Consider the following 26552-nt stretch of genomic DNA (forward strand, 5'->3'; position numbering starts at 1 on the left):
ACTTTCTTTTCACATTAAAAGGAAAAAAATTATGAGCTTGTGTTTTCCAAAGAATAAAGTCCTAACATAAATTTGGTATTCAAGAACCTACTGATTTGAGTCCCACGCTCTTCTTCCATTTTCCCCACCAATATAGTAGTCTACACACTGGACTCATTGCTTCATAAGCATCATCTGTGCTTTCCCACACACTCCTGGGGTCCTGTCGTTTACACACCCCTCACTGTTCCAGCCACCGAGTCACATGTCATTTTATAGTTGTTGAATAAATATTTGCTGAAGGTAAGCTTCATGAGAATAGTGCAGTTGTATATGGGGTGGGGGGCGGGGGAGAAGTAGAACTTGCAGCTCCTGGAGTCAAAGAAAGGCATGTCATGCCCTCTGAACTTTCACAGTGCCTGCTGTTTCCTTACGTTAAGCCGTCGCCCTTTAAGCGCTCTTATTCACCAACACTGTTTTTCCCGTTGCCATAACTGCCCCATAAGGTTAATACAGTTCATGGCTTTAATACATGCTTATTCAGCTCCACATGTCCAGGCTTCGCATATCTTTGGACTGGGTTTTACCAGAGACTTAACAGGTTGCTATCGCCACATGTATCCAAAACACGCGGAAAACAGCTCAGCAGAGCACAAGTAGAGACTAGAACCAGACCCCGCAAACTGGTTAACTCATCCGCAATTCAGTCCATCGCAGAGACACTGTTTTCATGGGTATACAAGCATTCAACGTTTCCTTAATTTCTTCCCTCCAAGGGAACAGTTCATCTCTCCCATCCTCTTAATGCTTTGGTGCATTTTTTTGCTTCCTGCTTTATTTAATATCTATATTTATTAATTTAATACTGATAAAAGAGTTACATTTATAAACTGGGCACAGTAAGAAATTAGAGATGATTTAATAATAGAACAGTTACAATAGTATATTTTAGTGAAAGTTGTGTGAATGTGGTCTCCCTCTCAAAATAGCTAAGGCTTTTCTGTCTTCACTGAGTACTTATCAGGTACTATGGCTATAACTTTTGCAGTTTGAGGTGCCACCACAAAACTAGCATGAAATTCTTTTTCCTGCTTTACAATCTCACAGGTGGAAGGTTCATTCTTACCGTACGTGTTGGGACCCTTTGCATATGATTGTGTTCTTTCCTTATTAAGTCAAGAACTCTCACTTTTTCACTTAAAAGAAGCACTCTCTGGCTTCGGTATACTCGAATTGCGGGCATCACTGCTTTTGCGCCTTGGGGCCATCAAGTATACTAAGGGTTACTTGCACAGGGGCACAGCCGCAGAACAGCCACCGCTGTTGGTCTGATCACCCAGGTGGCCTCTCCGTGACAAGCAGGAGGGACGGGCTGAACAAAGGGATGATTCACATCCCGGGCAGGATGCAGCTGGATGACAAGAGACTGTCACTCTGCTCAGAGTGGCACACAATTTAAAGCGTATGAGTTGTTTATTTCTGGAGTTTGCCATTTAATGTTTTTGTACCTTGGTTGACTATGGGTAACCACAGAAAACATAACCGTGGGTCAGAGGGGACTACTGTAGTCTTTTTAACCATTAATGTCAATGTCTGCCTTTTCCTAACCAACACTTTTAAAAAATAAGAATCATAAGAGAGCAATTTTAATTTCATCTCACCCACTTGACCACCTTATATCACGAGTTAGAGGTATTTACAAACTGTGAAATGGATCATAAGGGAATAACGAAAGAGAAGAAAAAGTTTTGAAAGTTCTACGGACTAGATGATCAGGTCACGAACAGATGAGAGCTTTTTAAAAAACTGTATATTTTGTGAATCTTTAGTAATATATCACAAGGAAATTCTAAGTTTTTAGTAGAGTAAGTAAAAAGTTCCTTGGACTGCAAGGAGATCAAACCAGTCACTCCTAAAGGAAATCACTCTGAATAATCACTGGAAGGACTGATGCTGAAGCTGAAGCTCCAATTCTTTGGCCACCTCATGCAAAGAGCCAACTCATTAGAAAAGACCCTGATGCTGGGAAACATTGAGGGCAGGAGGAGAAGGGGGCAACAGAGGATGAGATGCTTGAATGGCATCATTGACTCAATGGACATGAGTTTGAGCAAGCTCCAGCAGATGGTGAAGGACAGGGAAGCCTGGTGTGTTGCAGTCCATGAGGTCTCAAAGAGTCTGACACAACTCAGCAACTGATCAATAACAGCAAAGAAAAGAGAATTTTAGTTTCTTACACCAGATACTTTAGAATTTAAGCTTTGGTGTTTTGTTTTGTTTTTCTGTCTTCAGCAATATTTATTAGAGATAGCAGAGCTTCCTATTGGAAATGTTTCTACATAAAGCAGAAAGATTTGCCTTTCACTTCATGTGATCCACTGTTGATCACAGGAGATGCATCTGAAGCAGCACATCAAACCTCTGAAAGAGTCTGTACAGCTAAGATAAATAGAACTCTGGATACCTAGCAGGACTTTAATGACCGATACAAACAAAAAGTCTAAGAACTGAAGCTTCAATTTAAAAATAATCGAACAAAGCTTTGCCGGGTTAGGTGTGAGGCTAGAGTGGTAAGACGGTACGGCAAACCATTTTTGGGGGATGGAGGGGAATTGAAATTCTGGGAAGCACTGTAAAAAGAGCCAGAGTCCTGAAAGTAAATTCCTAATTGTCTGGGGCTAGAGGGTGAGGTGGGGTGGATGGAGAGATTCGAGTGATGGCTGAGAGGTGTGGGATTTCTCTTTGAGGTAATGAAAGTTGTCTAAAATTGATGGGGTTGATAGATAACACAACTCTGTGACAGTTTTAAAAGCCACTGAATTGTAACTTTAAATGGTTGAGTTGAATGGTATGGTTGAGTTGAATGGTATGTGAATTGTATCTTAATTGTTAAAAGACAGAAAGAGAGTCAGTAAGTGTTTGGTTTGAGAATTTAATCCAACTCATTCCAATCTGACTCATTCCACTCCAATTTTGAAACCATTCTTTTCTTTCTTATTTTTAATAGGAGTATAGTTGCTTTACGATGATGTGTTATTTTCTGCTGTACAACGAAGTGAATACACATACGCCTCACTCCCGCCCCCCCCCCGCACTCCCGCCCCCCCCCCCGCACTCCCGCCCCCCCCCGCACTCCCGCCCCCCCACCGCACTCCGGCCCCCCCCCCCCGCCCCGCACTCCCGCCCCCCCCCCCGCACCGCACTCCCGCCCCCCCCCCGCACTCCCGCCCCCCCCCCCCCGCGCACTCCCGCCCCCCCCCCCCCCCCCCGCGCACTCCCGCCCCCAAAGTCATCACAGAGCGCCGAGCTGAGCTCCGTGTGCGATATGGCAGCTTCCCAGCAGCACTTGTGTTACACACGGTGATGTATGTACGTCAGCGCCGCTCTCCCAGTGCGTCCCGCCCGCCCCTTCCCTTCCATTCTCTATCTACATCTTTGTTCCTACCGTGGAAATAGGATACTGGTGAAACCATTTTTTTCTTTTTATAAGTATATAAATCTTAACTTCTGTCAGGAAAACCGTAGAAGGTATCTGAGTTCATATTGTTTCTTCTGTGGAACAAACAGGGGCTTGAATAGCAAGCTACTGTATCTTTGATTCAATTTCTGTGTATCTTTCAATAAGTTTAAGACAATAGAAGTTTTGTTGCAGGATTAAATATAAAATTTAGAAAACAAAAGTAAAAAGAAAATTCACATAATGATGTAAGTAGTTTAAAAATTGTGCCATAGACTTCCAAAGGCAAAGAAAAAAAGATGGAAGGAAACACGCCAGATTTGAATCCCAGCTCTGCAGCTTTCTAGCTGGATGATGTTAGGCAAAATACTAACCGTTCCAAGCTTTGTTTTTCTCCTTTATAATGGAGGCTTTTATAATATGCAGGGTTATTCTGAAGATTAGAGATAATGTGTAAAATTGCCTGGCAAATAGAGGGCATTGAATTATTGAATAGAGGGTAGTAATTATTATTATAAAGGACATATATTGAATGCCTATCATGGGCCCAACATCTCATTCATGTTATTTTATTAATCCTGAGAAAATGTGCAGCAGTCAGAATAGGCTTGGTTATACTGCAATAACAGACAATGTCAAAGTGTCAGTGGCTTAAAAAACACTCAAAGACTTATTTCTTACTAAGTTCACGAATCCATCACAGATTGGCTTCAGGCTTTGCTCCGTGCCACCCTTAGTCTAGGACTCACTTGAAGAGCTGGTATGATCGGAGATAAATAATCCACCTGCAGTGCAGGAGATGTGGGTTCGATCCCTGGGCTGGGAAGATCCCCTGGAGAAGAAAATGACAGCCCAGTCCAGTATTCTTGCCTGGGAAATCCGATTATCAGAGGAGCTGGGTGGGCTACAGTCCATGGGGTCGCAAAAGAGTCAGACATGGCTTAGCAACTAAATGACAACAGATGATCTGAAGTATTTCCAATCATATGGCAAAGGCAAAAAAGAACGTGGCATATAACACACAGGTCCTTGAAATGTATGCCTGGAGATGACACTTGTTACTTTTGCTTCCATTTCACTGGCTAAAGAAAGTCACATGGCTATATCTCTCTTCAGTGGAGCAGGAAATTGCATTTTTACCCTGTGTGTAGCAGATGGTAAAATAATATCTGTCAACAATCTTAAAAAAAACAATATTTATCAAGAATCACAATCTTATGAGGAATTTTTTTTATCGTCAATTTTAAAATAAGGAATTGAGGCACAAGGAACTTGCCTACAGCTGTTTAACTAGGAAGTGGCAGAATAAGAGATTCAAACCCAAGTCTTGTGTTTCCTGATCACTCCACCCGGACCCTGAAAACTGAAAATATTCTACCTACAAGGATATGTGAATATGTCTTCCTCCCCACCCTCATAGAAAAATATGCACATTTCCTTTGGGAACAAATTGATACAGCCTTCTTAGAAACCAATTTGGAACAAAAACATTAAGAATCATACACTGTTCACATACCCTTTGACCTAGTATTCCCAGTTCTGGGAATTTTCCTAAGGGAGTTGTTCCAGGAAGATTAAAAAAATATACACTTATGGAAAAATCTTTTGTGACATTGTAAAGAACTGGACAGAATCTACATTCTCAATAATAGGAAGAGTCAAAGCATTATTGATTATACACACAGTAATCATGATAAAGCTGTTGCTTTATAATTTTGAAGACCATGTAATAACATGGGGTAAAAGCTTTTGATTGACATAATGTTAAGTAAAAAGCAAAGTAAAATGGCTTTTACTGTATCACAACTCTGTGACACATTTGTGTGGCAAAGCTACACACTCCTCATTTGTTCTCTCTTTCCTCCTTCTGGTAAAAGAAACCCCACCTCCAGTTTTAGCTGGTCCCAGCCACGGAGGACATTTCCCAGCCTCCTTTGAATCTAGGTCTTGCCCCGTGACTAGGTCCTTACCAACAGAGCATAAGCCGAGGATATGTGTACACTCCCCAGTTTTGACTAGAAATGTTCTCCATCCCTTATTAACCCCCCTCTAGGAAGGAAATGGTGACAACTAAAGCAATTGCCTTAGGTTCAAAAATGAAAGTAACACATTAATGGAAATAGGAATTTTTTATTTTTTATAAAACTTCTTTAATATAATTTACAGCATATTAAAAAGCAGACAGTCCTTTGCCAACAAAGGTCCTTCTTGTCAAAGCTATGGTTTTTTCCGGTAGTCATGTATGGATGTGAGAGTTGGACTATAAACAAAGCTGAGCGCCGAAGAATTGATGTTTTTAAACTGTGGTATTGGAGAAGACTCTTGAGAGTCCCTCCAACTGCAAGGAGATCCAACCAGTCCATCCTAAAGGAAATAAGTCTTGAATATTCATTGGAAGGACTGATGCTGAAGCTGAAACTCCAGTACTTTGGCCACCTGATGTGAAGAACCGACTCATTTGAAAAGACCCTGATGCTGGGAAAGATTGAGGGCAGGAGGAGAAGGGGACGCCAGAGGATGAGATGGTTGGATGGCATCACCGACTCAATGGACATGAGTTTGGGTAAACTCCAGGAGTTGGTGATGGACAGGGAGGCCTGGCGTGCTGCAGTCCATGGGGTCGCAAAGAGTCAGGCTGAACTGAAAACTTCTTTAATATAATTTTTGTTATTTTTAGAAGGTAAGAAAGTGTTTTAGCTATAGTCTTAGTGTCATTAGTAGTCAAAACTTAAATTTTGTCTTTCTAAAAGGAAAATGGGTCTCATATTTGTGGAGCTGTTCGAGGAAAACCTAAAACACGTTTCAGCTGGCTTCTCGTGGCTTCCCTGGCGGCGCTAGTGGAAAAGAACCCACCCGCCAATGCAGGAGACATAATAGACAGCAATAGTCCCGGATCAGGGGAGATCCCCTGGAGAAGGAAATGGCAACCCACCCCAGTATGCTTGCCTGGAAAATCCCATGGAGTCGTAAAGAGCTGGACACGACTGTAGCAGCTTAGCATGCATGTAAATGACGTTATTGCTCCCGTCTGGGCAGTTTATAATTTTGAACCACCAGAAATGATTAGGAACATGACTGGAAAGGACGATGGATGCAGAAGGCATGCCGCAGTGTTAGGGGTAAAGATACCCAGAATCTGTGCTGCCCTGGGGCAACGTGAGACTGTCAGGCTGTGGCGGGGAGAAGAGAGGCGGTGATATCATCAGTACAGGTTATTAAGGGAGAAAGTGGGAGAAGGGGAGGGAAAAAGAGACAAGCTAGTTACTGCTCAGTCTTACTATGTTGCCTTTCCTTTCATAATGCTACTGTGGAACATAACATTAATTAGTTCAAAGCCCTGTGGTTTGTCTTCAGGGATCGGCATTTTTAAGTTATCTACCAATGGATGGAGGAGCCTGGTGGGCACAGTCCATGGGGTCGCAAAGAGTCGGACATGACTGAGCGACTTCACTCTCTCTTTCTCTTACCAATGCAAAAACTGGCAAATTTTACATATCTGGAAGAATTCTTTTTTAAAATTGTATTTATGTATTTATTTTTGGCAGTGCTGGGTCTTCGTTGCTACACACAGGTTTTCTCTAGTTGCGGTGAGCAGGGGCTCCTCTCTGGTTGTGGTAGGTGGGCCTGTTGTGCTGGCTTCTCTTGTTGCAGAGCGGGGGCTCTAGGGTGCATGGCTTCAGTAGTTGAGACTCTGGGGCTCTAGAGCACAGGCTCAGAAGTTGTGGCGCATAGGCTTCGTTGCTCCGTGGCATGTGGGATCTTCCCAGACCAGGGATTAGACCCATGTCTCCTGCATTGGCAGGTAGATTCTTTACCACTGAGCCACCAGGGAACCCCCAAAATTCTTTAATAAAGAAGATTGTCACAGTTACCTCTGGTTTTAAAGGAAAAGATTTTAATTTAAGCTGAAGATATGTTGGGCTTCTCAGGTGGCTCAGTAGTAAAGAATCTGCCTGCCCATGCAGGAGACATGGGTTCTACTCCTGGGTGGGGAATATCCCCTGGAGAAAGAAATGGCAACCCAACCTGGTATTCTTGCCTGGGAAATCCCATGGACAGAGGAGCCTGGCAGGCTACAGTCCAGGGGGTCGAAAAAGAGTAGGACACCACTTAGCAGGTAAAACAAACAAAGCTAAAGATATATTGATAGCTATCATTTACTAATCACTTACTATTCCAAGTACATTATATATTTTAACTCATTAATTCTTCCAAATTCCTATTAAATAGGTATGATTATTTTTATCTCCACTTTACAGAAAAGGAGACTAAGTCACAGAGCACTGAAGCAATTTTCTCAAGTTCACACAACTAATAGACGGAAGTCAAGCAGTTGCTTCAGAATCTGTTTTACCTCCTAGCTACACTCCCTTAATCATTGAATTATTAAATCCAACAAAAATATATAATCAAAACTTCAATTAATGAACTTGCTAATTAGTCTTCCTTAATACATATTATGTCATCTTTTCTGGCAGTATATATGAAATAATGAATTGACAGATTGCTTTTGTTTGAAATGAATTACACAGCAATTACTAAAAGCATGTTGTAAAGACTGCTGTTTCCCTACCAAATACTCATTCTCCTCTGTCAGATTAATGAAACTCCTAGCTCAAGCTAGACATCGTGTCACCTGCCTAAAAGATCATAACTTGCTACTGAGTTTCCAGCTATTGGTCATGTGACTGCATTCCGCATAAGTAGACTTAAATGGGGATAGGACAGTGATTTCTACCAAGTCTTCCTAAGAGATAAAGGGCACACCCGTTCCCGCCTCCATCCTGCTCTTTGAGGTGTGGGTGTTCTGGCTTTCATTCCCTGAGCCTTAGCAATAAAGCAGCAGGATCCTTGATTATTATGAAGCCACCATGCTAGCCTTGGGTTACTTTCTCCAGAATTCTTTTTGCAAGAGGGAGTAATCTGATTGTTTAAACAACTATCTTGGGGTCTCTATTAAGTTACTTGTAGCTTAATGATTCAAAATCATACATAAACCTGCTGCTGCTGCTGCTAAGTCGCTTCAGTTGTGTCCGACTCTGTGTGACCCCATAGACGGCAGCCCACCAGGCTCCTCTGTCCCTGGGATTCTCCAGGCAAGAACACTGGAGTGGGTTGCCATTTCCTTCTCCAATGCATGAAAGTGAAAAGTGAAAGTGACGTCACTCAGTTGTGTCCGACCCTCAGCTACCCCATGGACTACAGCCTACCAGGCTCCTCCGTCCATGGGATTTTCCAGGCAAGAGTACTGGAGTGGGGTGCCATTGCCTTCTCCGATACATAAACCTAATGCTACATAATTTCCAGTCAGATGTGGAAGACATTGAAAACCATCTGAAGTCATGCAAATTAAACTATTCTTTTTTTTTTAAATTTAATTTTATTTAACTTTACAATATTGTATTGGTTTTGCCATATATCAAAATGAATCTGCCACAGGTATACGTGTGTTCCCCATCCTGAACCCTCCACCCTCCTCCCTCCCCATACCATCCCTCTGGGTCATCCCAGTGCTCCAGCCCCAAGCATCCAGTATAATGCATCGAACCTGGACTGGCGACTCGTTTCATATATGATATTATACATATTTCAATGCCATTCTCCCAAATCATCCCACCCTCTCCCTCTCCCACAGAGTCCAAAAGACTGTTCTATACATCAGTGTCTCTTTTGCTGTCTCGTACACAGGGTTATTGTTACCATCTTTCTAAATTCCATATATATGCGTTAGTATACTGTATTGGTATTTTTCTTTCTGGCTTACTTCACTCTGTATAATAGACTCCAGTTTCATCCACCTCATTAGAACTGATGTACCACAGCTTTCTTATCCATTCATCTGCTGATGGACATCTAGGTTGTTTCCATGTCCTGGCTATTATAAACTGTGCTGCGATGAACATTGGGGTACACGTGTCTCTTTCAATTCTGGTTTCCTCAGTGTGTATGCCCAGCAGTGGGATTGCTGGATCATAAGGCAGTTCTATTTCCAGTTTTTTAAGGAATCTCCACACTGTTCTCCATAGTGGCTGTACTAGTTTGCATTCCCACCAACAATGTAAGAGGGTTGGAAGCAACTTTCTTCAGACTTTAAAGAGCTGCCAGTCTTTACAGTGGATTTTTATGGCACCTGTTAAGGAAATGCTTCCCAACCTTTTTCATGACAGGGCACTCAAAGAAAAATTATAATCAGCATTCAGATCTGCATAAAACAGGCTATTCCTGTCCAGAGGCTAGTAATTCAGGGTGCCTGCCTACCCTAAGCAATGCAGGGATCAATTTCTCAACCCCCCTTCCTAAGCATTAAAGCTGAGCTTTAATGGGAAACCACAATGGATAAATTGGCTCTAATTACTATTAGATAAAATTTGGATCTGGAACTTTTTCAAAAATCAGTAAGGCTTGAGAAAAGTCATGTAAGTAAAGTGTGTATTGCACATTATTGTTGAAAAAAATAGATTCATTGCAAAGCTAGCCAGATTACACAAAGGGTATTTCTTATTTCACATGGGATATTTTTTAATGACTTCATTATATATGTTCATGCTAGGTATTCCTTTTATATCCAAAGTGTACTGGGAGGGTCCTTGTGAGTCAAGCAAAGAGGCGTTTCAAAGAGTTTATGCTCCTGAACACTAGTGCCTGAGTTCTTCATCTATGAGAGGAAAGAAGGGAACCTTTATTGATCATTTTCAATCCACCAGGAGCTTCCATATATGTTTTCTCATGAGCTGCTTACACTGTGTAAAGAAGATGTGAAAGATTTCAAAGATGAGGAATCTGCAAGCAGCAAGGCTTAGGAATCAAAGCCCTTCCTAAGCGTCTGCATGCCTGAATTCATTCCTGCAAATTAATTGTTTTATTTTTATTTAAAAATTTTATTCAATGTAATATTGTCACAAGTCTACAAAATCAAATTGTTTTAATAGCGAAAATCAACTCCGGTTCTATCATCCCCCCCAGTCCCCCGGAAAAAACTTTCAGACTTTCCCTTTAGTTTTTATTTATTAAGTTATACTTAACATACAATATTAGTTTCAGGTATACAACATAATAATTTCATACTTTGTACATTACAAAATAATTGCCACAGTAAGTCCAGTTACCATCCATCACCAAAGTTGTTAAACTCTTACTAACTGTATTCCCTACGTATTCATTACATCCCTGTGACTCCCTAGAGCTTTTTAAAATGGTTGCCTCCATAACTCAAAAATAATATGCATATATTATTTTTCTTTCTGAAATTGTTTATATTATTTTCATCTAAGTTACAAGCGTACAGAGTTTAAAAAGCCAAATCTCTCTTCAATGCCTAAAAGAAAAAGAGATCACCTTTCCCTGAATCGTCTGCAAGTTCTAGTTCTAATTCCATCCCCAGAGCAACCACACTCACTCTCAGCCGTTTCTTCTGGTATTTATCTCCACATTTCTAATGCTGTTTCTTGATTTTTCAAAGTTCCGGGTGTTATCTATTACTCTTTTCCATAGCAGATGTGGATTTGGCCTCTTATACCCTCCTCTAATTCTCCCAATATAGTTATATCACTATTCAGTGTTTATATAACGAGTGTGTCTGACTCTTTGTGACTCCATGGACTGCAGCACGCCAGGCTCCCCTGTCCTGCACTGTCTCCTGGAGCTTGCTCAAATTCATGTCCATCAAGTCAGTGACGCTATCTAACCATCTCATCTGCTGCCGGCCCCTTCTTTTGCCTTCAGTCTTTCCCAGCATCAGGGTCTTTTCCAAAAAGTCAGCTCTTCTCATCAAGTGACCAAAGTATTGGAGTTTCAGCTTCAGCATCCGTTCTTCCAATGAATACTCAGGGTTGATCTCCTTTAGAATGGACTGGTTGGATCTCCTTGCAGTCCAAAGGACTCTCAAGAGGCTTCTCCAGCACCACAATTCGAAAGCATCGATTCTTTGGCACTCAGCCTTTCTTATGGACCAACTCTCACATCCATACGTGACTGCTGGAAAAACCATAGCTTTGATTGTAAGAACCTTTGTCAGCAAGGTGATGTCTCTGCTTTTCAATACAGTCTAGATTTGTCATAACTTTCCTTCCAAGGAGCAAATGTCTTTTAATTTCATGGTTGCAGTCACTGTCCACAGTGCTTTTGGAGTCCAAGAAAAGAAACTCTGTCATTGCTTTCACTTTTTACTTTTCTATTTGCCATGAAAAGGCATGGCAAATGGGGTTTCCCTGATGGTTCAGTGGGTAAAGAATCTGCCTGCAATTCAGGAGGCACAGGAGACATACGTTCTATTCCTGGGTTGGGAAGATCCCCTGGAGGAGGAAAATGGCAACCCACTCCAGTATTCTTGCCTGAAAAATTCCATGGACAGAGGAGCCTTGTGGGCTACAGGCCAAATGGTCGCAAACAGCTGGACGTGACTGAGCGACTAAGCACACGGGCACAATGAGACCAAATGCCATGATGTTAGCTTTTTGAATGTTGAGTTTTAAGCCAGCTTTTTCACTCTCCTCTTTCACCCTCCTCAAGAGGCTCTTTAGTTCCTCTTCGCTTTCTGCCATTAGAGTGGTATCATCTGCATATCTGAGGTTGTCAATATTTCTCCTGGCAATCTTGATTCCAGCTTGTGATTCATCCAGCCTAGCATTTCGCATGGTGTACTCAGCATATAAGTTAAATAAACAGAGTGACAGTATATAGCCTTGAAGTACTCCTTTCCCAATTTTGAACCAGTCTGTTGTTCTAAATCCAGTTCTAACTGTTGCTTCTTGACTTGCATACAGGTTTCTCAGGAGACAGCTAAGCTGGTCTGATATTCCCATCTCTCTAAGAATTTTCCACAGTTCGTTGTGATCCACACAGTCAAAGGCTTTAGCATAGTCAACGAAGCAGAAGTATATGGTTTTCTGGAATTCCCTTGCTTTCTCCATGATCCATTGAATGTTGGCAATTTGGTCTTTTCCAAATCCTTTTCCAAATCTAGCTTGTACATCTGGAAGTTCTCGGTTCATGTACTGTTGAAGCCTACGTTGTAGGATTTTGAACATAACCTTGCTAGCGTGTGAAAAGAGCACAGTTTTACAGCAGTTTGAACATTCTTTGGTATTGCTCTAATGAGGAACTCTGTGTGTGTGGATGGGGTTTATAGGGTGATAGTTCACTTTTCGGAGAAGGCAATGGCACCCCACTCTAGTACTCTTGCCTGGGAAATCCCATGGACAGAGGAGCCTGGTGGACTACAGTCCATGCGGTCGCTGGGAGTCGGACACGACTGAGCGACTTCACTTTCATGTTTCACTTTCATGCACTGGAGGAGAAAATGGCAGCCCACTCCGGTATTCTTGCCTGGAGAATCCCAGGGACAGCGGAGCCTGGTGGGCTGCCGTCTATGGGGGGTCGCACAGAGTTGGACACGACTGACGCGACTTAACAGCAGCAGCAGCAGTTCACTTTTGGATGGTAGAGAAAACATTTTGTTTTTTCTCTGTCAGGAAGCATTTAACAGGAGGCTTTCTGTGTACTGTTTTGGATCTGTCAGGAATCCTCTGTTCCTTATTAATTCCTGAATATTCAGGAATTAAGAGGAGAGGCAAGCCTCTCCCAGGGCTGAGGAATCCAGGCATTTCCTTCATTAGTTTTTCTATACGGTTATAAGTACCCTCTTCCTTCTTGTGAACCATATGGTAAAAGTGATTATTTACAACTCTCTCTCTCTCTTTAATATGGATCGCCTATGTTTGTTAAGTCTGGAATTTTAATCTTTATCTTTGCTGAAAATAACTACAGTATATATGCCCACACCATGTTGATTAAAACACCTTTGCTCCATCAGAGCTCTGGTCCCCGTGTCTTTCTCTTTCTTTCTCTCTCTCTCTCAGGCTATTTCTCTGCAGGCTCTCTGAGTTCACTTTCCTGCCCTGGCTTCTAAAACCCTCTCTAGAAGGTGCTCTGCACCTTCACCCCATCGAGAGGGCGCCTGAGGCCTCCGTGAACAGAGCAAGCCCCATGCCAGGGGCTTTATTGGCTTCCTGTGTAAACCAAGGAATATCAGCCTCTTTCTCTCTGCTTTACTTTCTTATCGGTCGACTCCAGACCACCAGGTTCTGGTCCATTAAAGGACTTCAACACTTCTCTGGGTCTGTTTAGCTTTTTTCAGAAAAACATTCCTGTAATTTCTTGCCTCAGGAAGTGACTTATAAACATTTTTGGCAAAAAGAAATCATTTTTCATCATGTTAGTTCACATATATATATGTACATTTATACAAGGCATGCCCACGTGTGTGTGTGTATATACGTATATATATGTGTATATATATATGTGTGTGTGTTTATGCAGAAAAGTTTCATGAAACAATATTTATCTCTTCTACATGCACTCTGATATTTTCTGTTTAGTCTGTTGAATTTTATTTTCTTGAATGTTTGTGACAGACCTTGTGTTTTACCAGTCATATCCTCTGCAGTGACAGCCTGGTTGCCCCAGTCGCTGAGGACTGCTGGTGGGCAGGCTTGAGCTGTCAGCCCCTCCAGGGATTCCCTCGGTTCAAAGAGTTGACATGCGCAAGGTCATACGTCCAATAAGGGAGGAATATATTAATTTTCTAGGGCTACCATAATAAAATACCGTAGACTGGGTGACTTAAACAACAGAAATGTATTTTCTCAGCCTTCTAGGGTGAAGATGTAAGCATTTTGTTCTCTCTTTTTGGCTGCACTGTGTGACATGAGGGATATCAGCACCGCGACCAGGGATTGAATCCGTGCCCCCGCAGTGGAAACACGGAGCTTTAACCACTGGACCAGCAGGGAATTCCTTTCCTTACTTTTATTGTTTGGACGCACCGCACTGCGTGTGGGATCTTGTCTCCTGAGGCCTCTGTCCTTAGCTTGCAGATGGCCGCTTTCTCGCTGTGGCCTCACGCGGCCTCTTCTCTGAGCAACCCCCAGATGTTTCCTTCTCTTCTTGTAAGGACGCCAGTCACATGGAATTAGGGCTCTGCCCTGAGGGCCTCAGTTGAACTTACTCGCCTCTTTAAAGACCTAGTCTCCCAATCAAGGATAAAGGGGATAAAGGCTGGCCACTTTGGCCTGACTGGGGACAATTCTGAGGAGCTGTTTTAGCTTCTGTGTCCCCTGTGGGCTTGGCTGAAGTAGTCACTGGACCTTGAATCACAGCCCTACTTTCCCTTTTGTCTAGTTCTTGTTTCCTTCTACAAGTTCTGATCCCAAAGTCTCTCCCTGATGAATATTCTTGGGCTTCCCAGGTGTCAATAGTAGTAAAGAACCTGCTTGCCAATGCAGGAAACATGTAAGAGACCCAGGTTCCATACCTGGGTCAGGAAGATACCCTGGAGGAGGGTATGGCAACAGACTCCTGTATTCTTGCCTGGAGAATCCCATGGACAGAGGAGCCTGATGGGCTACAGTCCATAGGGTTGCAAAGAGTGGGACATGATTGAAACGACTTAGCATACAATGAATGTTCTAAACTCTCAGTCTGTCTCAGAATCTGCTTCCTGGGGAGCCCAACCAATGACAGTGTTTATTATGACCCATTAAACTGATTTCCTAACCCACAGTTTGAAGAAGCCTGGCCTCAGGGTTAGTTTCCTGATTAACAGTGCTTTGATGATACGGCAGTGGAGAGGGACAGGTGATCCAGCCATTCCCAGTGCAGGCCTCCAGTTCACTTGGCTGTTTACATCCCCATGCCTTACCCATGTCTTCTAGAGACCTGATTTCTCTGATGCCCAGGCCTTTCCTACTGAGTGTCTCCAGGAAATAAATCCCTCCTCCTCCTCAACTTCCCTGGTGGCTCAGATGGTAAAGCGTCTGCCTACAGTGCCAGAGACCTGGGTTCAGTTTCTGGGTCAGGAAGATCTCCTGGAGAAGGAAATGGCACCCCACTCCAGTATTCTTGCCTGGAAAATTCCATGGACAGAGGAGCCTGGTAGGCTACAGTCCATGGGGTTGCTAAGAATGGGACACAACTGAGTGACTTCAGTTTCCTCCTTGAAGAAGGAAGGAGTAGCTTGGCTCCTGATTTTCTCTGCCTGGGGTTGTAAGAGTAGGTGACTGACCCATATATAAGGTTTCAACTTCCGCTTTACATCCCACACCTTACCCTTACTTTCTGCCAAATGTGGTGACTGCAAGTCCTGAGCCTCCTTCAGGTTCTTCATGGTGAAATATCTTGCTTATCTTCAGCATCCCCAAGTACACATACTTTAGACTGTGACTTCCTTTCCCATTGGGCCAGTTAAATTTCCTCCATCCTCTTTCCACCAAATATTTATTGAAATCTTGCATCTATTTATAACCCCTCTTCTGATTTCTGCTGAGAAGAGATAATGTGCTGTGTTCCTTTTACCATCTTTAGCTGGAACCTCACAGCTGGAAACAACATTGTGGCAGTCAGATCGCTGTGGGGTGGCCCAGGAGACATTTATTTCTTGCTTTTCATACTTTGCTTGCGTCTTTCTACGTGAGGAGTTTTTTTTATGTAGGGATCTTTGCATAGGATGTATAAATCATATAGAGATTAACTTAAAAGTCCTTATGAGCCATGATGAGCTCTAAGATTAAATATGATACAAGAGAGAAAGTGATTAGATATGTTAGACAGTAGACCCAACATTGTGGAAATTTAAAGGAAAAAAGTAGTTATATTCAACATAAAGAGTAAAATAATGGTGGATGAAAAGTAAAATAAAATTGGCTCTAAAGGTTTAGTATTGATAAGAGAAATTACCAGGGATAGGCAGCAATTTTCCAGCCTTATTAGGCATGGTACTTTGGCCACCTGATGCAAAGAACCAACTCATTGGAAAAGACCCTGATGCTGGGACAGACTGAGGGCAAGAGGAGAAGGAGGCAAAAGAGGTTGAGATGGTTGGATGGCATCACTGATTCAATAGACATGAGTTTGAGCAAACCCAGGGAGATAGTGAAGGACAGGGAAGCCTGGTGTGTTGCAGTCCATGGGGTCGCAAAGAGTCAGACATGGCTTAGCGACTGAACAACAGCTCAGAAATATAAATAAGAAAGAGAAATGGTCCTAGCCTTCCTTCAAGGAGTGCACTTCAACTTAATATAGAGATAGCCAAACAACGAACCAAAACCAAAAAATATCAACACAAATTCAATTGTGTGCTTCTTAAAATCCACCCTAATGCTCATATTTCCTATTAAAGAGTGGATTTGTAATATTGCAGAATAGATTCTGTTCACACCATGTGGCATATAATCTGAGCTCCTTGGAAAGATAAAAGTAGTTGCCACAAATGGGAAGAAACTCCAACAGCCTCTTTCTAATTCTTCATACTTTAAATCCTGAGAAGCTTCAGGAATGACTCTCTAATGCTGGGATTGTAGACATGGCAACACCGGGGTGAGGATGATTTGAGGAAGGCCTTTCTAGTAGCCTTATAAATACACACAGGGAGTACAGGCTGGCCTCCTCGCCTCCTCTGGGGCCTGCCTCCCCAAGAGTATGCCTTGGCAGGCTTTTAATGAGTGGGCTGACCCTTGTTTCTGGCGTTGGCTCTGGAGTTGCTCTGGCATGATCCACAGCCAATTAATCTTGTCAGGCAGCCTGTTGATTCCAGCTTTAGCTCAGGTACTGGCATTACAAATAACCATCCCAACAAGCCACTGTCTCATTGGTATACCCATTCACTTCAAGATGTGAGTAAAATATTTCAGTGTGGACAAAAGATAAGGACAAATATTGTCACTGAAAAAAATTGCAACATGAACATACACATATATTTTGGTAGGGTTTTTTTTTTAATAAAAAACCCCAATTATCGTGTATGAGGGGGTTTTGGAGGAGTAGTTTAAGAATCAAAGAACTGTTTGTAAACTATTCATGTGTGAATAGAGCTTGCTAATTAAATAAAACATGATGATCATTGGAAACATTATTCTTCCCCTCCCTTAAGCCATGCTTGTGCTTTGGCTGCTGAGCAGTGGAAGCATGAATGTGTCTACCTGTGTGAAGGAGAGCAGGTGCGTGGGTGGACTTGTAGGAGAACACAGGAGAGCTGGACAGTGGGTGCCAGGTCACTGAGTGTGAGTGTGGGCAGAGCCTGGGCCTGTGAGTCAGCAAGGAGGAGGAGGCCAGGCATGTGTGGGCCACAAGTGGGCGCAAAGAGAAAACAGTACAAAGCCATTTTGCAAATGTAACTATCTTAAGAAAATATCCATCAGTTCAGTTCAGTTCAGTCGTTCAGTCATGTCCGACTCTCTGCGACCCCATGAACTGCAGCATGCCAGGCCTCCCTGTCCATCACCAACTCCTGGAGTTCACTCAAACTCATGTCCATCGAGTCGGTGATGCCATCCAGCCATCTCATCCTCTGTCGTCCCCTTCTCCTCCTGCCCCCAATCCCTCCCAGCATCAGAGTCTTTTCCAATGAGTCAACTCTTCGCATGAGGTGGCCAAAGTACTGGAGTTTCAGCTTTAGCATCGTTCCTTCCAAAGAACACCCAGGACTGATTTCCTTCAGAATGGACTGGTTGGATCTCCTTGCAGTCCAAGGGACTCTCAAGAGTCTTCTCCAACACCACAGTTCAAAAGCATCAATTCTTCGGCACTCAGCCTTTTTAACAGTCCAACTCTCACATCCATACATGACTACTGGAAAAACCATAGCCTTGACTAGCCGGACCTTTGTTAGCAAAGTAATGTCTCTGCTTTGGAATATGCTATATAGGTTGGTTATGACTTTCCTTCCAAGGAGTAAGCATCTTTTAATTTCATACAAAAAAGCATTAGAAAATAATTTATTAGCAATTCTAATTTTGAAAAACAAAGCATTGCTGATAATGCCATCTCACAGATAGTCATTTTGAATTTTTTAGATGACGTTTTTCAGAATTATATGTGTGTTAGCCCGACGACAAACCTAGACAGCATATTAAAAAGCAGAGACATCACTTTGCCAACTAAGGTCCGTATAGTCAAAGCTATGGTTTTTCTCACATATGGATGTGAGAGTTGGACCATAAAGAAGGCTGAGTGCCAAAGAATTGATGCTTTTGATCTGTGGTCCTGGAGAAGACTCTTGAGAGTCCCTTGGACTGCAAGGAGATCAAACCAGTCAATCCTAAAGGAGATCAAACCAATCAATCAAAGGAAATATTCATTGGAGGAACTGATGATGAAGCTGAAGCTTTAATACTTTGGGCACCTGATGAGAAGAGCCGACTCATTGGAAAAAAACCTGATGCTGGGAAAGATTGAAGACAGGAGGAGAAGGGGACAACAGAGGATGAGATAGTTGGACAGCATCACCAATTCAATGGACATGAGTTTGAGTAAGCTCCAGGAGATGGTGAAGGACAGGGAGGTCTGGCATGCTGCTGTCCATGGGGTTGCAAAGAGTCTGACATGACTGAGTGAGTGAACTGAACTGAGTTAGCTGGATAATTAGTGGTGAACCTGCCAGTGTCACTGAAGGAGAATGTTTCAGGTTACATGTAGTTCCAGCAGTGAACTCTCTCAGAGTTGCCACTATAAATGAGTGGCCCAAGGCAGAACAAAGGAGCAAGTTGAAGACCCACAGGTAATCATGAGATATGCTTAAATTTTCTACCTAAAATAAGCTTAAAGAAGAAAGGTGGTACTTTTCTCCTCCTATCTGTTAGGCAATGGTATCTATATTGAGTTTCTTTTGTAATTGTACATGGGAGTTTTTTTTTTTTTTTAATCTGCATGAAAGTGTGAAACTGCAGAATAGATTCATATAACATTAGGGTGAAGAGGAATCATAGAGATCATCTTGATGAACAACCACATCTCTAGAATGAAGTACAGATTCAGAGAGCTGAAAAGGAGTCGGCCAAAGAATAGAGTGGGGAGTCTAGAGAGTTTGATAAATCAGTCAACCAATTGGAAACAAGGGCACTGGCCCCCACCCGCAGCAGCCTCCTGAAATAAATGTTAAATGGGAAGCTCAGAGGCAGAAGCTGGGAGTGTTCGCAGCTCCACAGAGAGGAAAGAGGCAGGAGGAGAGGCTTGTGGACTGGCGCTGCGGGATGCAGACTAGGAAGAGCCCCGTCTGGTGCTACAGGCCCGTCTGTGGACCACAGGCCCGGGAGGAGACACCCAGTCCATCTGTAATCACAGGAGCTTCCTGGCTGAGAAGTGGCCTTATCAGACCAGAGCTTAGCTAGAGTTCATGTCCCGTTGCTACTGTTCTTAGCCTGTGTTTTTCCTCTGAGCTAATTCCAATCTGCTGGGCTTGCTTCTTGCTGAACTTCCCAAAGAGAGAAAGGGCTTGTCAGATTTTTTTCTTTTCAGTCAGCCCAGTGAATCCCAAATAAAAGATTTCTTGTCTTTCTCTTTTCTTTTACTGAAATCTTTTAATTAACATGTACCAGCTTTTCATGCATTTTTTTGTGTGTGTGTGTTGAGGACATCCAGTCAAGGGTAAGATGAAACAGTTGGGCAGCAGTTAAGTATACAGTACTTTTTTTATAAGTAAAATAAAAAACTAAGACCTTCTTATTCTTAAAAAGTAAAGTTGGTAGCCTCCAAGACTCTCCTGGGGTGGGGGGGGGGCACTAAAATGGAAAATCTATCTATCCAAAATACAATTAAGTAACTGAACTCATTATATTATGAGAATAGCTGTGATGTTGTTTGTAATGCTAGTATTTTGGCATTTATTTTGTAGAACATAAAAATGACTGAATTTGATTCCTTTATAAAAAATAAACATAAATGGTGCTGTGGACTAACCTAAAACAAATAGACTGCTAGTTATTTCTGCAGCAAAAATGGGCTTATTTAGTATTAACAATGAGTTGCAGTTCACAGTGTGCAACCATGGTGAGCCTCACATGCAAGTGCCCCACAAAAATGGAGAAGAGAACTCTTATGGTGGGGAAGAAGTGCGGGGGCAAGCAGGCATAGTAAGCAGAGAGTCCATGGCTTTTCAGCGGGTGAGTTCTGACTGTCATGGGCTGGGCTCTTAGCAGGGAAGAAGTCTTTCTTCTTCCTATTGGGCTCATCCGAGGGCGTGAGAGCTCCCCCTTCTGGTCTCTCGACTCTACTTAACTGAGATTTCTCTTCATTAATTTTTTACAGGCTGAATTTTGTCTCACCTTCATATGTTGAAGTCCTAAACGCGAGTACCTCAAAATGTGACTGTATTTGGAAATTGGGTCTTTAAAGAGGTAATTAAGTGCACATGACATCTTATGCTGCTGCTGCTGCTAAGTCTCTTCAGTTTGCACATGACATCTTATGCTGCTGCTGCTGCTAAGTCTCTTCAGTTGTGTCCGACTCTGTGCCACCCCATAGACGCAGCCCACAAGGCTCCCCCGTCCCTGGGATTCTCCAGGCAAGAACACTGGAGTGGGTTGCCATTTCCTTCTCCAATGCATGAACATGAAAAGTGAAAGTGAAGTCGCTCAGTCGTGTCTGATGACTTATGAGTGGGCCCTAATTCAGTCCAACTGGGTCTCCTTATAAGAGATTAGCACAGAGACACACACGGAAGGAAGATCCCATGAAGACACAGGGAGAGGTTAGCCGTCTACAAGCAAACGAGAGAGGCCTCAGAAGAAATCAACCCTGCTGACATCTTAATCTTGAATGGTAGCCTGCAGAGCTGCGGGAAAATCAGTTTCTGTTGTGTGAATCACCGGGTCTCCAGCACTTGGTCTCGGCAGCTTAGCAAACTACTGCCGATCACGACGTGCTACGTTCTGCCCTCAGGTGTTCTCTATCTGGGGGAGGGTGAAAGTTCAAGACAGAGATTACTCTCTCCCACTTATCGGGCCTTCTCAAGTGGGATGATTGGAGAAGGTTCTGTTTGAAATAAATTATCCTAGGAGAGAAGGGGACAGGCTGCAAGAGAATGAATGGTCCTGAGGGGAGCAGAGAAAATCTGGCCCCAGGGAAAGGGCGTGCAGGCTCCCAGGAAACAGTGGTAATGGGTTGATGGGTCCTGGGAACCTCATTGCCTCTTCCTTCCCAGTAACCTCTCTAACCCTCCTGGAAGAAGCATTAAAGTGTTTTCTGAATGAGTACAGTTCTGTTCCATTTGAAATATTAATGAAGTATATAAATTCTCTGGTTACCTGAAGTGCAGTGCAGTAGCGGTTGTGCAACCAATTTAGTGGATTGCATTAACTTTTCCTAGATGAACGAGGTTAGGGTGGACAATATAAAGGTAAGTAAAGTTTCATCAAATTTTTATTTATATCAGGAACCTCAGATATGCAGATGACACCACCCTTATGGCAGAAAGTGAAGAAGAACTAAAGAGCCTCTTGATGAAAGTGAAAGAGGAGAGTGAAAAAGTTGGCTGAAAGCTCAACATTCAGAAAACGAAGATCATGGCATCTGGTCCCATCACTTCATGGCAAATAGATGGGGAAACAGTGGAAACAATGGCTGACTTTATTTTTCTGGGCTCCAAAATCACTGCAGATGGTGATCCAGCCATGAAATTAAAAGACGCTTATTCCTTGGAAGGGAAGTTACGACCAATCTAGATAGCATATTCAAAAGCAGAGACATTACTTCGCCAACAAAGGTTAGTCTAGACAAAGCTATGGCTTTTCCAGTAGTCATGTATGGATGTTAGAGTTGGACTATAAAGAGAGCTGAGCACCGAAGAATTGGTGCTTTTGAACCGTGGTGTTGGAGAAGACTCTTGAGAGTCCCTTGGACTGCAAGGAGATCCAACCAGTCCATCCTAAAGGAGATTAGTCCTGGGTGTTCATTGGAAAGACTCATGTTGAAGCTGGAACTCCAGTACTTTGGCCACCTGATGCAAAGAATTGACTCATCTGAAAAGATTGAGGGCAGGAGGAGAAGGGGACGACAGAGGATGAGATGGTTGGATGGCATCACCGACTTGATGGATGTGGGTTTGGATGGACTCCGGGAGCTGGTGATGGACAGGGAGGCCTGGTGTGCTGCAGTTCATGAGGTTGCAAAGAGTTGGACACGACTGAGTGACTGAACTGAACTGAATATATAATATGCATATGAATTGGCATGTAATATGTATTTCTTACTATAGATGGTGTTCAAGGAAATTCAGAACCATTCCTCTAAGACAAAACTGACCCGTTCCCTTTCTTTCTTGAAATGCTTTATTGGACCCTCAGTGTCTACAGAACAAAGTCCAGAGATTCAGCAAAACTTTCAAACTCCCAAGATGGAGCCCCAGTCTACATGTCTGTATTTCTTCTTATGCTTTCAAACTGAGGAGCACTTTAGGAGTATGTAATGTGCCAGGAGATACTAAGAGCCATCCGAGAACAGTCTGTGCCTCCTTATAACAAAAATTTTACTTGCTGATGTGTATGGAAAATATGCTTTTTGTATTCAATAGCACACATATATTGTGAAGTAGAATTTAAAAGTTGCACGAGGGGCTTCCCTAGTGGTCCAGTGGTTAAGAATCTGCCTTCCAGGCGATGAGGCAATGAGGTTCCCAGGACCCATTACCACTGTTTTCCTGGGAGCTTGCACGCCCTTTCCCTGGGGCCAGATTTTCTCTGCTCCCCTCAGGACCATTCACTCTCTTGCAGCCTGCCCCCTTCTCTCCTAGGGTAATTTATTAAAAGGGGACACAGGTTTGATCCCTGGTCAGAGAGCTAAGATCCCACATGCCCCGAGGCAACTAAACCCAAGCACGCTGCAACTCCTGAGCCCACAGACTCTAGATCCTGTACTGGGCAACAAGAGAAGACCAAGGGCCACAACTAGAGAAGCCTGTGTGCTTCAGTGAAGACCCAGCACAAACAAAATTTTTAAAATAATAATAAAAAGTGCATGGATTTTAAGGTAAGAGATTAGCATGCGATAAGAGGCTGCCTGGAGGTTGGGACAGGATTCTCTTCTCTGCTGTTCAGAGTATGCCAAGTAAACCCCGGAAGAGCTGTGCTGCAAGCTCCAGAAGTGCTGACCCTGTCCTTTCACATCTGCCACGAAGTGAAGCAACTCATGTCCAGCAACATGCAGGTGTTGCGATGCCACGTGGAGCCCTCTAAGCGCTGCAGGTCACACAAAGCGCCTTCTGGCACTGACCTTAGCTAGCAGGCAAAAGCAAACCACAGGCGCTGGAGTTTAGAAACTCAGGTTCAAATGCCGCTCTGTCTCCTACGGCTCTAAGGGGCTAGACAAGGCTCTTGGCCAGCCTGTGAGGGAGATCTGCCTGCAGCACCTGTCACCCTGTGGGTCCTCAAGAAGTATTTGACCATAGAGCTTGCCAAGCAGTTTCCACTTCCTCCCGTGTGGCTGCACAGGGATCTCTCCCAAACTGAGCCCTCAGAGGACAAGTAAACACGTAGACGGGTTAAGAGTCCCAAAGCCAGTGTCTTGAAACAAGTCTTTTAAGTCCTCTAAGCTGAACTGCTTCTTCTGAAAGATGGGACTCATAACAGTACCTCTCTAAGAGAGTTATTTTGAGGATGAAATAAGATAACATACATGAAAACACTGTGCAAACACACCTCCTTTTTTACTACAATGAAAATTATCATTTCTTTGATCATCAGCTTATACTTGCCTTATACCAAAGGTTTATATAAGGTTGGTTTCCATTAATACATGTAGCACCGGTTCAGAAACAAAGAAATGTTCTCTCTTTAATTGCACCAGAAGTAAAACAAAAATTACATTGCTCCAAAGTGCTTAGGATTTTATAACATGGAGAATACATTTTCTAAACCCTGCTGAAGTTATAATAAAATTATCAAAGCTTAGGAAGTTATTAATAATTTTTGTTCCTAATTCTTGTGAAAATCTGGGCTTTACTTAAAGAGAGTAGTTTATGTGGTGGGCTCTAGGGAGATGACTGCAGCAGCAGTGTAATTTTTAATCTAAATCTTAACATAAAATCATAGAGAACAACAACTTAGCAAAACTTAAAATCCCATGGACAACATTTATACTGATGCTTGGCTACAAGGCATCTATACAAACTTCAAAATACATGTGAGTGAGGGCAGACAGACCACCAACAGCTGCAAAACCTGAATCCTTTCAACACGTGGGCAGGAAAAGCCGAAAGAAGCAGTGAAGTTTGACGGACTTTAGTGGACTTGAGCAGAGAATCCCTAGATAGCAAGGGCTGTTTATTGGAAAGCGAGTGGGCACGTTTTGTCCAATCCAGTAGGTGGTGAGTGCAAGGGGTCTGCTAAAAGACTGAAGGCGCTTAAGCTGCCCTAGAGACTGACCTGCCTTCCAGGACGGAGGGTCACGCTGAAGGGAAATGCTGAAAGTGGAGTCAGAACTGAGCTGGGCAGAGAACAACAGAGAGGAGGTCAGATAAAAGTGGTGGAAGGGAACAGAATCTGGAAACCTCATAAAGCAAGGTGACTCTTCGTAACACTTCTTGAAAACCACAGAAGAGTTTGTGCAGTTAGAAAAGTCACTCAAAGCCATGTATCCTGCTAAAAGTTCTGGAAAGCCATTTTTACATAAAAATGAGGAACAGATAAGTATTGAGGCCAAATGTCTTGCAAAGTTATGTCTAAGAGAAACAATGAACAGGATAATATCTCTAATTTTTGAAGAAGAAATGCAAAATAAGGGGACAAAACAAATACTAAAAATTATAATTAAAGAGAAATTTTCTTTAATAAAAAACTATATGAAGTCATATATTTAAAAAAAAAAACCATACTGTGTAGCTGAGAACGTTGACCCAGAATTATCAACACCAAGACATATTTCTAGCAAAATGAATGAACTTTAAAGAAAAAAACTTTCATTGAGTATCCAATCAAAACCAAAAGTGACTTAAAAGGTGAAAAAATGTAGATTATCATCAGGTTTTTTTGACAGCTATACTTTATGCCAGGAAAAAATGGAATAACGTATTTAAGAGACACAAGGAATAAAATGTAAAGCAAGGATTTTATATACTGCAAAACCGACTTTCAACTATAAAAGGCACAGAACAACAGTTATCATTATGCAAGGATTCAGAGAGTATTGTTCACATTAGCCCTTCCTGAAGAATCTAGAGGAGGATGAGTTTTAAACAATCAAAATGATTAGATAGACATTAGTAGAAGAATTGGTGGTGGACATAAAAACAGTTATCTGAAGAACTAATGCTAAATGAGAATTAAAAGAGTATAATATGTAAAAGCTATATTTGCACATAATGTAGATATAGTATAACTATAAAAATAGGATGAGGGTGAGGAGAGCATATGAAAAAAAATTTAAGCCATTGTTTTATTTAAAAGATTTTTTTAATTTTTTTAATTTTTTTTTATTCAATTTTAATTAAAAAAAAATTATACATGTGTTCCCCATCCTGAACCCTCCTCCCTCCTCCCTCCCCATACCATCCCTCTGGGTCGTCCCAGTGCACCAGCCCCAAGCATCCAGCATCGTGCATTGAACCTGGACTGGCATCTCGTTTCATACATGACATTTCACAAGCCAGAAGGACAAACACCAATATAGTATACTAACGCATATATATGGAATTTAGAAAGATGGTAACGATAACCCTGTATACGAGACAGCAAAAGAGACACTGATGTATAGAACAGGCTTATGGACTCTGTGGGAGAGGGAGAGGGTGGGAAGATTTGGGAGAATGGCATTGAAACATGTAAAAGATTTTTTTTAATGCGGACCATTTTTAAAAGTCTTTATTGAACTTGTTACAATATTGCTTCTATTTTATGTTTTGTTTTTTTGGCTGCAAGGCATGTCAGATTTTAACTCCCCAGCCAGGGACCAAACCAGTGTCTCCCACATTGGAAGGTAAAGTCCTAACCACTGGACCACCAGGGAAGTCCTGAGCTGTCCTTTATAATTATACTGGTGGTGGTGATATGTGTGTAGTTATTCTAAGCCTGTTCTGTATGCAGTGTGGGATACTGTAAATGAGTGTTATGGGATATTACAATTCCACCATCTACCCTACCCTTGGAAACTAGAAATCTTGTTACGGAGGAAGAGAGAGACAGATGAAGTAAAAGTATAAAATTGACTAGGTTAAAATCTCACAGTACTGACTTTTGGCTTCCCAGGTGGCGCTAGTTGTAAAGAACCCGCCTGCCAATGCAGGAGATGCAAGAGATGTAGGTTCGATACCTGGGTCACGAAGATCCCCTGGAGTAGGAAAAGGCAACTCGCTCCA

At 42.5% G+C, this 26552-nt stretch overlaps 1 long non-coding RNA gene across 1 annotated transcript in view; it reads left to right on the forward strand.

Moving 5' to 3' along the window:
- The window catches only part of LOC113901194, a 91469-nt gene extending 70864 nt beyond the window's left edge, over window positions 1-20605 (forward strand). The window contains exon 3 of the long non-coding RNA XR_003513344.1: window positions 20513-20605. This is a non-coding gene — a long non-coding RNA (uncharacterized LOC113901194). The remainder of the gene's footprint in view (window positions 1-20512) is intronic.
- The last annotated feature ends 5947 nt before the right edge of the window (window positions 20606-26552 follow it).

The sequence above is a fragment of the Bos indicus x Bos taurus genome, chromosome 2, assembly GCF_003369695.1.
Source record: "Bos indicus x Bos taurus breed Angus x Brahman F1 hybrid chromosome 2, Bos_hybrid_MaternalHap_v2.0, whole genome shotgun sequence".
In the NCBI taxonomy this organism is placed as follows: Eukaryota; Metazoa; Chordata; class Mammalia; order Artiodactyla; family Bovidae; genus Bos; species Bos indicus x Bos taurus.